We start from the raw sequence: 13,370 nt of genomic DNA, 5'->3' as shown, positions 1-13,370 counted from the left end.
ACATGTTGCACAAGAGTTGATTATTATTTTACAAATCAAATCCATTCCCAAAAAGTGATGGTTAATTGGGATTACACAGACTGACCTTTATGGACACAGAGCAAATCAAAATACAGCACCAACACCATTGCTCAGAACAGAATATATATATATATCTGGGGCCTGTACAATATCAGGTCACTGTTATGGATTTGGCACTTCCGTGGTTGTGGTTTTCATCCACTTGAAACATTTCTGGTTATGTATTATTATTATTATTGGGGTTTGAAGGAAACGGCGATTATTGTTGTTAAAAGGTAAGGTTATTGTTGTTAAAAGGCAAAAAACTATTATTTTAAATGAAACAGGAAACCAGATCGAGAACCGGAAGACGACGAGGGAGAAGAAGGAGGAGGCATGGCGAGAAAAGTCGGACAAGACGCGCGTCTTGAAGCTCCGTAGCGAACGTGATCGAACGAAAGTCACGAGTGAACTTTGAGTTTCCTTGAAAGGAATTTCCTGCGATAGGTGTTATCGCTGGAGGATTGAGAAACCTGCGTAGTCAGGTATAGGCGTTGAGGTTCCGGAGAATCCTCGCCAGGTCGCTTCGACTCAAGAGCCGTCGGCCATTTTGAACCTTGCGCTTCGTTCACCGGAAAAGGTTTTGCTACGCGTCAGCTTTTCTCACCATCCTGTGGTCTGCCGGAGATGTGTGTGCGCAAAAGCGGCATTTGAAGATTACGTGGCGGTTCGCTGATTGAACGGTGAACGTGCACTTCTGGATCGCGCCTTTGGGATTTCCCTTTCCGACGCCAGTTGGCTTTTTGTTTGGACCACGTGACGGACCACGCTTTACCTACGCCTCTACGCCTCATCACTACTCGCAGGAGGGGATCATCTTTGAGTTATAGAGACATTGAGGAGTGTTCTTTTTCATTCACTGGGAGCGCAGTGAGTTATCTTACTTTAGCTGATGGTACCATCTTAAGATGTATTGAGTGCACTTTTGGTTGCACCATTATTCTCGTGTGTGATTTTTAATACAACATTTGTTCGTTTATAATCATTGGTGTGGTTTCACTATTGATTTCTAACACAGAGTAACATATTTTTCTGCCGTGACTCCGCTCGGGGCTCGGAGGTACACCGTGACCAGGGGGTCAGGGAGAAGCACGTAACAGTCGCACACCTGATTCAATCAAAGCTGGTGTTGCACTTCAACAAAGATCCAGCAGGTCACCCAAACAAACAAGGCATCCACTGACATTCCTCATAAAGAGTAGACATTACATATCAACAACACATCAACCAATATGAAAATACTTTCCCAGAATCAGGATAGGTATTGTTTGCTGATTATCCAATCAAGTCGCTTCGCATATGGAGCTTCTTTATGTGAACCTTTGTCACTTTAGTCGGTTTTGGGCCCACTTTCGATTTTATTCCAGGTGACCTTCATTCCTTTCTCGACAGTACGTTTCCAGGTCTATTGGCCGTCCAACCCTTCTTGTCCCATCAGGTTGCCGGCATATTGCTTATTGGTACATCGTGATCCTCCAAGCACAACACGTGACCAATCCATCTCCTAATCCTGATCTCTTGCAGGTTATTTTCCTCCTTGTTCAACCTCTTTCTTAGTAACCATTTCAGGCCAGAAGACTTTTCAATATTTTATTATGGCGGCTGTAGATGAAACACTTTTTTTGTATTTCTTTGGTGATTGTCCAAGATTTACATCTAAATACGAGGAATGACTACATGTTGCTGTCAAAGATCCTCAGCGTAGTTTTGGTGTTGTACTTTTTTCACTTCCTATTTCTGAGTCTCATGAATGCACCACTTGTAATTGTACATCGGCATCTCCCCTCCTGTTGTAGTAGCCATGGACGCCAGATATGTAAACTTGTCAATCTCTCTAATTGGTGAATGGTTGCACATGATGTGGTTGTTGGTGTGTGCAGCATGTACGTTCATGCTTTCTGTTTTGGCTACGTTAATCGTCAGTCCCACTTGCACCGCATACACCTGCAGCATATTTACTCTCACCTGCATGTTATGCATGGAAGGATTGTGAGATCAGGCAGATATAATCTGGAAAGCGAAGTTCCTCAAGCAGTCTAGCTGTTCCAATTGGTTCCTCCCAGGTATCCCATTCCTTCTCTGCAACACCCATCCAACACCACTAAAATCAGTGATGGAGACAATATGCAATCTTGTCTGACACCTGCAGTAACTTCAAATTCAGATGACAACTTATTGTTGCAAATTACACTGCATTTGTATCCATTGTAGGTACTCTCTATCATCCATACAAATGTACCTGGTACTCCATAGTCACAGGATCTTCCACATTCCTTCTCTATTCACAATGTCGAACACCTTTTCAAAGTAAATCAATGGTACGTAAAGGTTTGCATTCCATTCATTGCATTGTTCTCTTCTGCTCTTCATGTGAAGATCTGACCCTGCATCTCCTCTCTCTCCTGAACCCACCTTGTTCGTTTATGGTAGTCAGCAACCTTCTGTATTCTGTTCAGCATCACCTTGCAAAACACTCTTCTGGCAATGCATAGGATAGGCATTACTGACTACTATCTACCAAATGAAACACAACGTGGATTTGTGTATTTGTGTGATGTCTGTCCCCCTTCATAAGGGTAGGTTTTAAAGGTTTTGAGTAGAGCTTTCGGAGGGATTTGAGTGGGGTTTTAATGGGCAATCTTTGAACACAACTGAGTGTCTACTGGTCAAAACACCTAAATGACTGAAGACCCAAAAGATCCAAAGGACCTAGAGAAGACCACAAGTACCTTAAAAGACATGAAGGCCAAAAACCCCAAAGGACCTAGAAGACCCCAAAGATCCAAAAGAGATCCAGCCAACCCAAAAAAACAGAAAAGACCCTGAAGACCCAAAATAACCTAAAAACCTTTAAAGACCCAAAACATCCTGAAGAACCAAAATACCCCAAATACCCTTCAAGACTACAAAGACCAAAAAGACCCCCACAAGCCAATGGATCCCAAAGTCCCTTAAAGACACTGAAGAAACAAAAGACCCAAAAGACTGAAAAGACCCCAAAGACCCAAATTACCCCCCAATACTCAAAATACTTCAAAGACCCTTAAATACCCTGGAGGTATTTAAGGCTCAGAGGCCTTAAATTGTACGCATACAATGGCCCAGAGAACCCAAAAGAAGACCAATTATGTCTTCTATTGGAAATGTACGAGCACCAGTCAATAAGTAACCTTAAAATGGTGATATAAATTCGAGAATGTAATGTGTGTGGTTGTAGCCGACATATGTTATATCTATGGGTAAGAGTCATTTGGAGGTCATTTGGTTTTGCCTGTTTTAGATCTGGCAACATTGAGCGTATGATGTCAGTAGAGCAGTTCCAAGATGGTGGCTCCCTTAGAAGCATGCACCAGGGAGGAGCAACATTCTGTCATCCGTTTCTTGGGAAGTGAGGGTGTGAATCCCAGTGAAATCCATCGCAGAATGAAGATGCAATATGGTGACGCATGTTTATCGCTGCAGCAGTTGTACGACTAGGACAGGAAGGTTAAAAGTGGAGTGTCCAGTGTGGCAGACGCTGCTCTCTCAGGCCGGCCTCACACAGCCGACACACCAGAAATGGTTGCAGGAGTTGAGCGCGTGCTAAAGGAAAACTGTCGCATTACACTGGATGAAATTGGTCTCCAAATTGAACATTAGCCATGGTTCAGCACACCATATCATTCACAACATGCTGAGGTTCCGCAAAGTGTCTACAAGATGGGTGCCTAGACAACTCACACCCGAACTGAAAGAATGGCAAGTGGACGCATGTGAAGAACTTCTGTGACGTTATGAAATAGAAGGCGACGCTTTCTTACAGCACGTAGTGACTGGGGGTGAAAGCTGGGTCCACTACTTTCAGCCAGAAACGAAGAGGACAAGCAAAGAGTGATGCCATTCAACTTCAACGAAGCCCAAAAAATTCCACACACATCCATCCGCTATGCTGATGCTCTTCTGGGATAGCAGAGGCCCACTTGTAGAGCATTACATGCCCACAGTCACCAGTGCATCATACTGTGACCTCCATAAAAATCATCTGAAACCAGCTATCAAATCAAAACATTGTGGACTACTCACTTCCGGTGTTTTGCTGCAGAATGACAATGCTCCGCCCCATCCTGCCCACGCTACAGCTGCAACAATCGAGGACCTGCATTTTGAGAGTCTTCCTCATTCACCATACTTGCCAGACCTCATCCCTTCGGATTACCACATATTTGGGCCACTTAGAGGCGCTTGGTGGAACCTCTTTCCGATCCGACAAAGAGGTCCAAGAGGCGGTGCATGCATGGCTACACAAGCAGCCAAAATATTTTTTTCAAGAGGAATCCAGGCCTTAGTAAAGCGCTGGAAAAAAAATGCATTGAATGCAATGGAGATCATGTTGAAAAATAACAGTTGTTACACACGTACATGCAATGAACAGGTTGTGAAAAATATTTTAAGGTTACTTATTGACTGCCCCTCATAGATGGTTACTTGTAAACCCAGCCTCAAGGGTGGTGTACAGAAGCGTTTTTGCTTTAAATAACAACAAAATGCAAGGTGCATGGAGGTGAAATTCACTGCACATGATGAGCAACACGTGCAAAGTAAAAAGAGTTCATTTACATCTGTAGGATGTCCAATAAATGAAGATATAAGCACACCTGACAGTTGGCTGAGGCTTCAGACTTTTTTTTTTTTTTTTTTTTTTTGTATAAAAGATCGAGGCTCGTGAAAGAGCGAACATTAATCACACAGAAAGACAAACAGACACATAAAACAAATAACATCGGGAGCGGTAGACAAGATGGGGAGAGAGGGGGAAGGACACAAACACAACATTTGAGAGCAGGGACCGAGAGACATGGAGACATCGAGAGATCTGTGGGAGGGAGAGGGCTTTGGGGGGGAGGCATGTGAAGGGGGGGAGGCATGTGAAGGGGGGGGGGGGTGGGAGAGGTATAAACATATGGACACTGCCAGGATTTCCAGGAAATAAGTTGGAATTTCAAACAAGGTGGATCTGGGGTGAATTAGTGGGGGTAGAAAAGATCAAGGTTATGGATGGGGGAAGATAAGAGATGGTGGTGAACAGCTGTTTTAAAGACCTGGAGGGAGGAGAGGGATTGAAGGGAGTGTGGGAGTTTGTTCCACAGGCGGGAGAAAAGAGGAATGAAAGAGTGAAGGTGAGCAGAGAGCCGAGATTTCGGCAGTTTAACCATCAGAGGGTTGCTGGCAGATCTTGTGCGACCTGTAGGAATATTTGGGGGACAGAGCACAGAGAGAGCTGGGGGAGCAAGGCCGGAGAGGAGTCGGTAGAAGACAGAAAGACCACCTACCTGCCTGCGGTGAGTGAGTGAAAGGCCCTCAGAGATAGCTTCATCGCGGGAGATTCCAATGATTTTGAAAGCTTTGGATTCAACAGCGTGAAGCCGAGCCAGGTGTGAGGCAGGAGCACCAGCCCATAGGGGAGAACAGTATTCCATAGAGCTGCGGATGAAAGCCTTGTATGTGGTGAGGAGCTCAGGTGTGCCGAGGAAGGACTTCGCACGACGGAGGATGCCCAGTCGGCGACTGGCTTTGGAGGCCAGCTTGGAAATGTGGTTTTCCCAAGAAAGATCATGGCAGATAGTGAGACCCAAAAGCTTGAGTGACAGAACTTCTTGGAGAGGATTGTTGAGAAAGTAGATGGGAGGGTTGTCCAGTCGATCTTTTCGGAGAGACATAGTAAGAGAGTGAGATTTGGCAGGATTGAAAGACATGTTCCACTTGTTTGACCAGTCTGTGATTTTGTCCAGGTCTTCAGAGAGTGAGGAGGCTGCAGACTGCCGATCTGAGGGAAGAGGAATGGAGCGGCAGAGAGTGGAGTCATCAGCAAAGAGATAGAGAGGATTTTCCAGAGAGTCAGAGAGATCATTGATAAAGACCAGAAAAAGCACAGGGCCCAGCACACTTCCTTGGGGAACTCCAGCCTGAACAGGAAGGGGAGATGAGAGAAATCCATTCAGGGCCACACGTTGACTACGACCAGAGAGGAAGTCCGCAAGCCATGCATGGAGATTTCCATGGATACCATAGGAGGAGAGTTTGGTGAGCAGAGCTGGGTGCCAGACCGTATCAAAGACTTTAGCACGCTCACGAGGTTGCACCGTCGAATAAACTGTTCCAACCCATCATTTTTGACGGGATTTTTACTAGTTTATATTTGTGCATCTAACCTGTGCGATATCACCACCCGAGCACTATTCATAAACACAAATATTTCCATACCAGAAGTAAAACTAGGGGCAATGCCCCTGGTCTCACCTTATAGAATGAGGGGACCACTGGTAGGCATGGATGACCCACAAAATATTTAACAGCAAAAAAAGTAAATACCTATTTTTGGTAGCAAACCCCTGATTTTTTTTGAATGCCGCGAACAAACTTTAGTCCATCGTCGGTGATGAAAGTTGTGGATAAGTTTCATCGAACTCGTGTGTAGTTTCGGAGAAGAGAGCAAATAACTATTTTAAGGGGTGAAAGCCCCCTTAGACCCCGATTTTTTTTAATGCCATAAACAAACTTTGGTACATCATGGTGATGAAGCATGGCAAAGTTTCCTCAAAATCGTGTTTGGTTCAAGTGATGACTGAAGTGTTTGCAGACTCACTGACTGACTGACTGACTACCTACCTACGGACACTGTTCGATCACATAAGCTCACCAGACTAAAGTCCAGGTGAGCTAAAAATGAAGACGAACAACCTGAAACCATTACATTCTTTCATACTTCATCAATCAGTACGACTGAAAGACAAGTCATACAACAGTCATTTTATTTTGTTTACAAGATCGAGGCTCGTGTAAGAGCTAACAGTAATTAATGACAAAAACACAAACAGACACGTAAGATAAAATAAAGGGAGCGGGAGACCAGATGGGGAGAGAGGGAAGCACACAAGTACAACATTTGAAAGCAGGGACATCGGGAGATCTGTGGGAGGCAGAGGGCTTGGGCCTTGGGGGGAGGAGGTGTGGGAAGGTGGGTGGGGGGGGGGGGTGAAGGAGGTAAAAAACACATGGAGTAAAAAACAAAAACAAAAAAACAGACACAGCTAGGACTTCCAGGAAAGAAGTCAGTATTTCAGAAAAGTGGATCTGTGGTGAATTAACGGGGGTAGAAAAGATCAAGGTTTTGGATGGGGGAAGATAAGAGATGGTGGTGAACAGCTGTTTTAAGACCTGGAGGAAGGAGTGGGATTGAAGAGAGTGAGGGAGTTTGTTCCAGAGGCGGGAGAAAAGAGGAATGAAAGAGTGAAGGTGAGCAGAGTCTTGATTTTGGCAGTTTCATTAAAGAGGGTTTCTGGCAGATCTTGTGCAACCTGCAGGAATATTTGGGGGACAGAGCACAGACAGGGCTGGGGGAGCTAGGCCGGAGAGTAGTCGGTAGAAGACAGAAAGACCACCAACCTGCCTGTGGTGGGTGAGTGAAAGGCCCTCAGAGTTAGCTTCATCGCGGGAGATTCCAACGATTCGGAAAGCTTTGGTTTCAACAGCATGAAGCCGAGCTAGGTGTGAGGCAGGAGCACCAGCCCAGATAGATATGTACAGATAGATAGATACAACAACAACATGCATTTTAAGGCCATTTTCCCTGCTAGAGCGGGGGTTAGCCTTGCGGTCCCCATGACAATCTTCTCCATTTTGCCCTATTTTCTGCATCTCTCCTTGTTAACCCCCTTGCCTGCATTTCTTCTTCCACCATCTTTAGCCAAGTCTTTCTCGGTCTTTCCCGTCCTCTACTTCCTTCTACATTCATTTCCATCGCTCTTCTCAACCAGTCACTTTCATCCTTCCTCAACACATGACCAAACCATCTCAACCTGTTTCTCTTCACAGCATCAATCACAGGCTCTATTCCCATCATCTTTTGCAATTCATAATTTAACTTCCTCTCTCTCAACAATACTCCACACATAGATACATATGTATGTACAGATAGATAGATATGTATGTATAATAGATATGCTATGCACATTGTAATATCTGTGTACAGGAGAACTGATCCAAATGTTTCTGGCTCGGAGGAGAGCGCATCTCAGCTCGAATAGTCCTCTGCCAGAATCATGTGGAGACATTTTATTGGGAACTAGAACGGCACTCGGTAGCACGCATACCTCCGCCAGGCTGAACAGTTTACATTTTGTATACCACTGATGCGCGGATCCAGATCTGGCCTCTGAACCAAAATCTATTTGGCGAACCAAATCATCCACCTGGTTTTGTCATAATCTGTCCACAACTTTTTGAAATATGCTATATAACGTTTTTGGTTCTATCTCTCAATGGTGAAGAATCACTTCAAAATTATAGGATCCGCATCTTCAACAAAACCTAATCAATTATTCTTGTCACACACCCCACCGGTCCACCAAGTTTCGTCCACAACCTTTTGAGATATCCTGCTCACAGATAGAGACAAACAAACGGAGGGAAAACATAATCTCCGTCCACCTTCGGAGGTGCATGTAATAATCACTGTGATTGAAAGAAATGACGTGCAAGAAGAACTGCACCGAGGTCATATTCAAAACAATGAACCAGAATAGTCCTTCGACTCACGTTTTCTACGACTTAAACATTCATTCCACAAGGATACATCACATAAATATTTGTATTTTTAAGTAAAGCAAATGTAGACTCGATGGAGAGTAGGAATAAAACAAATTGACTGTGGGGTTAATCAAAAGCAGGTTATGATGCGTTCCCTCACAACAAACACGTCATCGCTCTGCAGAATGTCAATCAGCTTTTCCTCAAACCAAGCCAAACATAAAAAGTGAATACATCATGAACAAAACCATTAACATTCATTTATATTTTTCAGCAATGCTAAAAGTTCATAACTTTGGGAAACTTCAAACGCCATAATGTAGTATAGCACAAAAGTGTCATGCCTTCGGTGGAGGTCTGCACTGTGAGCAGAGACACGCACCGGAATCGCAGACAGCTACTCCCATGGAAAGTAGGAGGAAGATTCGTTCAGAATACGACAACTGCATGTTCACGGTTATTATAAAGTACTAAATAAAGAAGTCGCTTTACACGAAGCATATTCCTCGGTGGAAAGATTTGGGTCATCGCGTGGTTTGAGGATTTTTTTTAGCAAAGGCAAAAAGGGGGTTTCATGCCAGGGTGGTGCGATGATCATTGCACATGGCCCCCGCACCCACCTACAATGACAGTCTCTGTTTTAAGTCAAGACGAGACAGTCCACATTACTCCCAACCGCACAAGAATTCCCTTTATCAGGCCCTGCAAAAAAAAAGAAAAAAAAAAGTGCTCTGGTCGTGTGAGAAGAACGTTTGTAGCAAATATACATCATCCCAGATCCATGGGTATCAGAAACTCTGCTGCAAATCCCATGGGGACTTCACCAACTATGGTAGTGACAGTATTAGCTTTGCATTCCCATATCATAGGAATTTTGGTTTTCTGTAGAGCACTTTGAGAAACCCAGTCAATTAAAAGGCAAATAACCAGTTGTAACTTATAAGTTAATTAAAAGGTGAAAAAGGTCAGAAAGGTCAATTGAAAGGCAGCAAAAATAAATAAACGCTTGCATAGAAAAACAAGGATGTGGCTACCTGATTAAAGCAATCGGAATACAACGCAAGACTCAGCTTATTAAGTATTATCAATAATTTAATAATGATAATAAATAAATACTCGCAACTTGCATAGAAACATGAGTACATGGCTACCTGACTAAAGCAATCGAAATCCAATGCACAACTCAGCTTATTAAGTATTATCAATAATTTAATAGTAATAAATAATGATAATAAATAAATAAATACTCGCAACTTGAATAGAAACACTGGAACGTGGCTACCTGACTAAAGCAATCGGAATCCAATGCACAACTCAGCTTATTAAGTATTATCAATAATTTAATAATGATAATAAATAAATACTCGCAACTTGCATAGAAACACGAGTACGTGGATGCCTGACTAAAGCAATCAGAATCCAATGCACAACTCAGCTTATTAAGTATTAATAATGTATTAATAATAAAATAAATAAAAAAATATTCGCATAGAAACACGAGTAAGTGGTTGCCTGACTAAAGCAATCGGAATCCAATGCACAACTCAGGTTATTAAGTATTAATAATATAGTAATAATAAAATTAATAAATATTTGCATAGAAACACGAGTACGTGGCTACCTGACTAAAGCAATCAGAATCTAATGCACAGCTTATTAAGTAATATCAATAACTTAATAGTAATAAATAATGATAATAAATAAATAAATACTCGCAACTTGAATAGAAACACTGGAACGTGGGTGGCTACCTACCTAAAGCAATGTGAATCTAATGCCTAACTCAGGTTATTAAGTATTATCAATAATTTAATAGTAATAAATAATGATAATAAATAAATAAATACTCGCAACTTGAATAGAAACACTGGAACGTGGCTACCTACCTAAAGCAATGGGAATCTAATGCCTAACTCAGCTTATTAAGTATTATCAATAACTTAATAGTAATAAATAATGATAATAAATAAATAAATACTCGCAACTTGAATAGAAACACTGGAACGTGGCTACCTACCTAAAGCAATGTGAATCTAATGCCTAACTCAGGTTATTAAGTATTATCAATAACTTAATAGTAATAAATAATGATAATAAATAAATAAATACTCGCAACTTGAATAGAAACACTGGAACGTGGCTACCTACCTAAACTAAAGCAATGGGAATCTAATGCCTAACTCAGGTTATTAAGTATTATCAATAACTTAATAGTAATAAATAATGATAATAAATAAATAAATACTCGCAACTTGAATAGAAACACTGGAACGTGGCTACCTACCTAAAGCAATGTGAATCTAATGCCTAACTCAGGTTATTAAGTATTATCAATAACTTAATAGTAATAAATAATGATAATAAATAAATAAATACTCGCAACTTGAATAGAAACACTGGAACGTGGCTACCTACCTAAACTAAAGCAATGGGAATCTAATGCCTAACTCAGGTTATTAAGTACTAATAAATTAATAATAATAGTAATAAATAAATAAAGCGTCATCACGAAATAAACAAAACGCACCTGTAATGGCACGAGAAGCATCGATTATATTTAGGATTTATTTTAAAAACGAATTTAAAAGGTTCCTGTATAAAATAAAATAAACATTTTAAATATAACTTCTCCCGATAATGACTTATTTAAATCGACATTCATTATTCAGTGCACGACAGAATATAATCAGGCAAGACGGGGAAATGAGATGAGGTAAGTAAGAAAACAAAGAATATCGCCACAACCACGTTGAACATGATAGGTAAAGGTAAAATAAATAATCACTCCGTTTCCGCAAGTACGAATGATGACTGTGAGGAACGGGGTCGAAGTTAACACGAGGACAGGTGCGCGGCCGAGAACGCTCACACCTTGCCGGGGAAGAAGGCGGAGTGGACGCTCGACCGGAGAAGGTTGAGGGGACGCCAAAGGCAAAGGAACAACAAAAAATCTCCTCAAGTTGGCACCATGTCGCGGCGCCACATCCGGGTACTCAGGCAGGTGCCTCGCACCGGGGCCAAGGGCGGGAGGGGAGGGGCACTTCCGGGGCGCAAGCGGAAAACTTACGTCATCCCCTGAGAGGGCTATGCGTCTGACGTCATGCAATGGAAACACGCTGGGCGGAGCTTGCGTGTTATGATGGAACTGGAAGGAAGAAGTAAAACAAAAGTCGAACCGAGAAGGGTGCAGAACAGAAAATTGTTTCTTCTTGAATTCCTGCAAATTATATTTAAAAATCGTTCAAGCCAAAAAGTTATTTTGATATACACCAAATATTACCATATCCAGGAGCAACAACAGCTCGCAAGTCATCGCGAATTAATTATTAATCGGTTTACAATCAAAACAGTACGAGCTATGGCTTAATTCTCCCCAAAAAAGCAATTGCACCAAATGTTCGAAATGAGAGGGTTTAATGTGCTAAAATTTTCTTCCATGTTTGTATTTTGTGAAGTTTGTGATTTAAAAAATCGCCATAATAATTAATTCAGGTAATGACAATTATAAACACAAAAGCAATAACCACGCCTTTGATGCCGGTACGTAGGGAGGAGGAGTGATCCTAATAGAGTAATAGGGGTTGGTGAAACTCGGTGGTTGGGAAATTAATGAAAACGATTCGATTAAAGGGAATATTTAATTCAAGGGAAAACTAGCATTCTGGTACCTTTCCATGAGAGGGTGCTATATTGTAAGGTTGTGCCGTCCAAAGGTATGTACCTGTAAAGTCTGCTCTTCATTATAAATCAATACAGGTGGATGTAAAAGACTTCAAGATATACTTTGTAAGAGTGGACTTGCGCCAACTAAGGTAGTTAGGTTAGGGGGCACTCCTGGTCCATGAATCATGACCAAACACAAGACTTACCGTATGAACGAGCGGCGTCCATGCGTATATATATATATATATATATATATATTGTTGCGGTTTTGAGAACCTAGCACAGGTAACATCATTAAAGGTTAAAGGTTGCACCGCATAGGTAGGCCACAAGCAACAGGTAGGTCACCTTAGGACGTCAGTTATTTCATAGTATGTGTTTAGGATAAGGCCATTCCCAATAGTTGCATCTGCGTTGCGTAAAACAAATAAGAGTAAGCCCCTCGTCCATTTTGCAGCCTCCCTCCAAGCGACGCCATTAAGCGCTGCCTAGTCTGTAATCCATCGCCCTCGCCATTTAGGCTGCCAGCAGCCTTCGCTGCCCTTGGGCTCGCTCAAACCAGCCCAAATGCCACGAGGTAAAGCCCGAAAAGGGGGGCGGAGCGCAGGGGTGGAGGTGCGGCCACGTCAAGCAGCCATCAAGGCGGAGCCGGTAAGCCATCACCAGCCAACCAGGGCTCGAGTAAGATCGCCTGATAAGGTGTGGCTGGAGATTCGAGAGGGTTCGCTGGGCGTGGCAATATAACCCCTTGCGCGAGGCCCCCACCTCAGTTATGAGCGGGGAGAGAGAGGCGCTTGACCTACCTGAGTTATGAGTTGAGTTCCACCCGAGTTATGAGAAGGGAGAGGCGCTCGAGAGTTGAGTTGAGTACTGAAGAACCTACGTGGTATTGACGGACTATCCAAGGATCCGCGTGCATACGGCGGTGGTAAGGAACTGGGGCTTGGCTTGGCTGTGGTAACATCAGTGGGGAAGTGGCGTAGTACCCAGCGATACAGGGAGCGCGTGTAAAGGCGCCGGTACACCTATTACGTACGCGGCTAAGCCGTGCAATAACCGCCAGCTTACCGACCTTTCCCCGT

At 42.9% G+C, this 13,370-nt stretch overlaps 1 protein-coding gene across 2 annotated transcripts in view; it reads right to left on the bottom strand.

Annotated features, from left to right (window-relative positions):
* LOC137432039 (serine/threonine-protein kinase PAK 4) overlaps positions 1–11,677 on the bottom strand; it is a gene marked incomplete at its 3' end in the record, with an annotated part of 64,546 nt that extends 52,869 nt beyond the window's left edge. Inside the window, 1 exon segment of one of the 2 annotated variants that reach the window (XM_078781300.1) lies at positions 11,497–11,677. 2 annotated transcript variants of the gene reach the window in all.
* Positions 11,678–13,370: the final 1,693 nt, after the last annotated feature.

Source organism: Myxine glutinosa, chromosome 1, assembly GCF_964187855.1.
Source record: "Myxine glutinosa chromosome 1, kmMyxGlut1.1, whole genome shotgun sequence".
In the NCBI taxonomy this organism is placed as follows: Eukaryota; Metazoa; Chordata; class Myxini; order Myxiniformes; family Myxinidae; genus Myxine; species Myxine glutinosa.
Note: the sequence above shows the minus strand (reverse complement) of the source record. Positions and strands in the feature narration are given on the sequence as shown.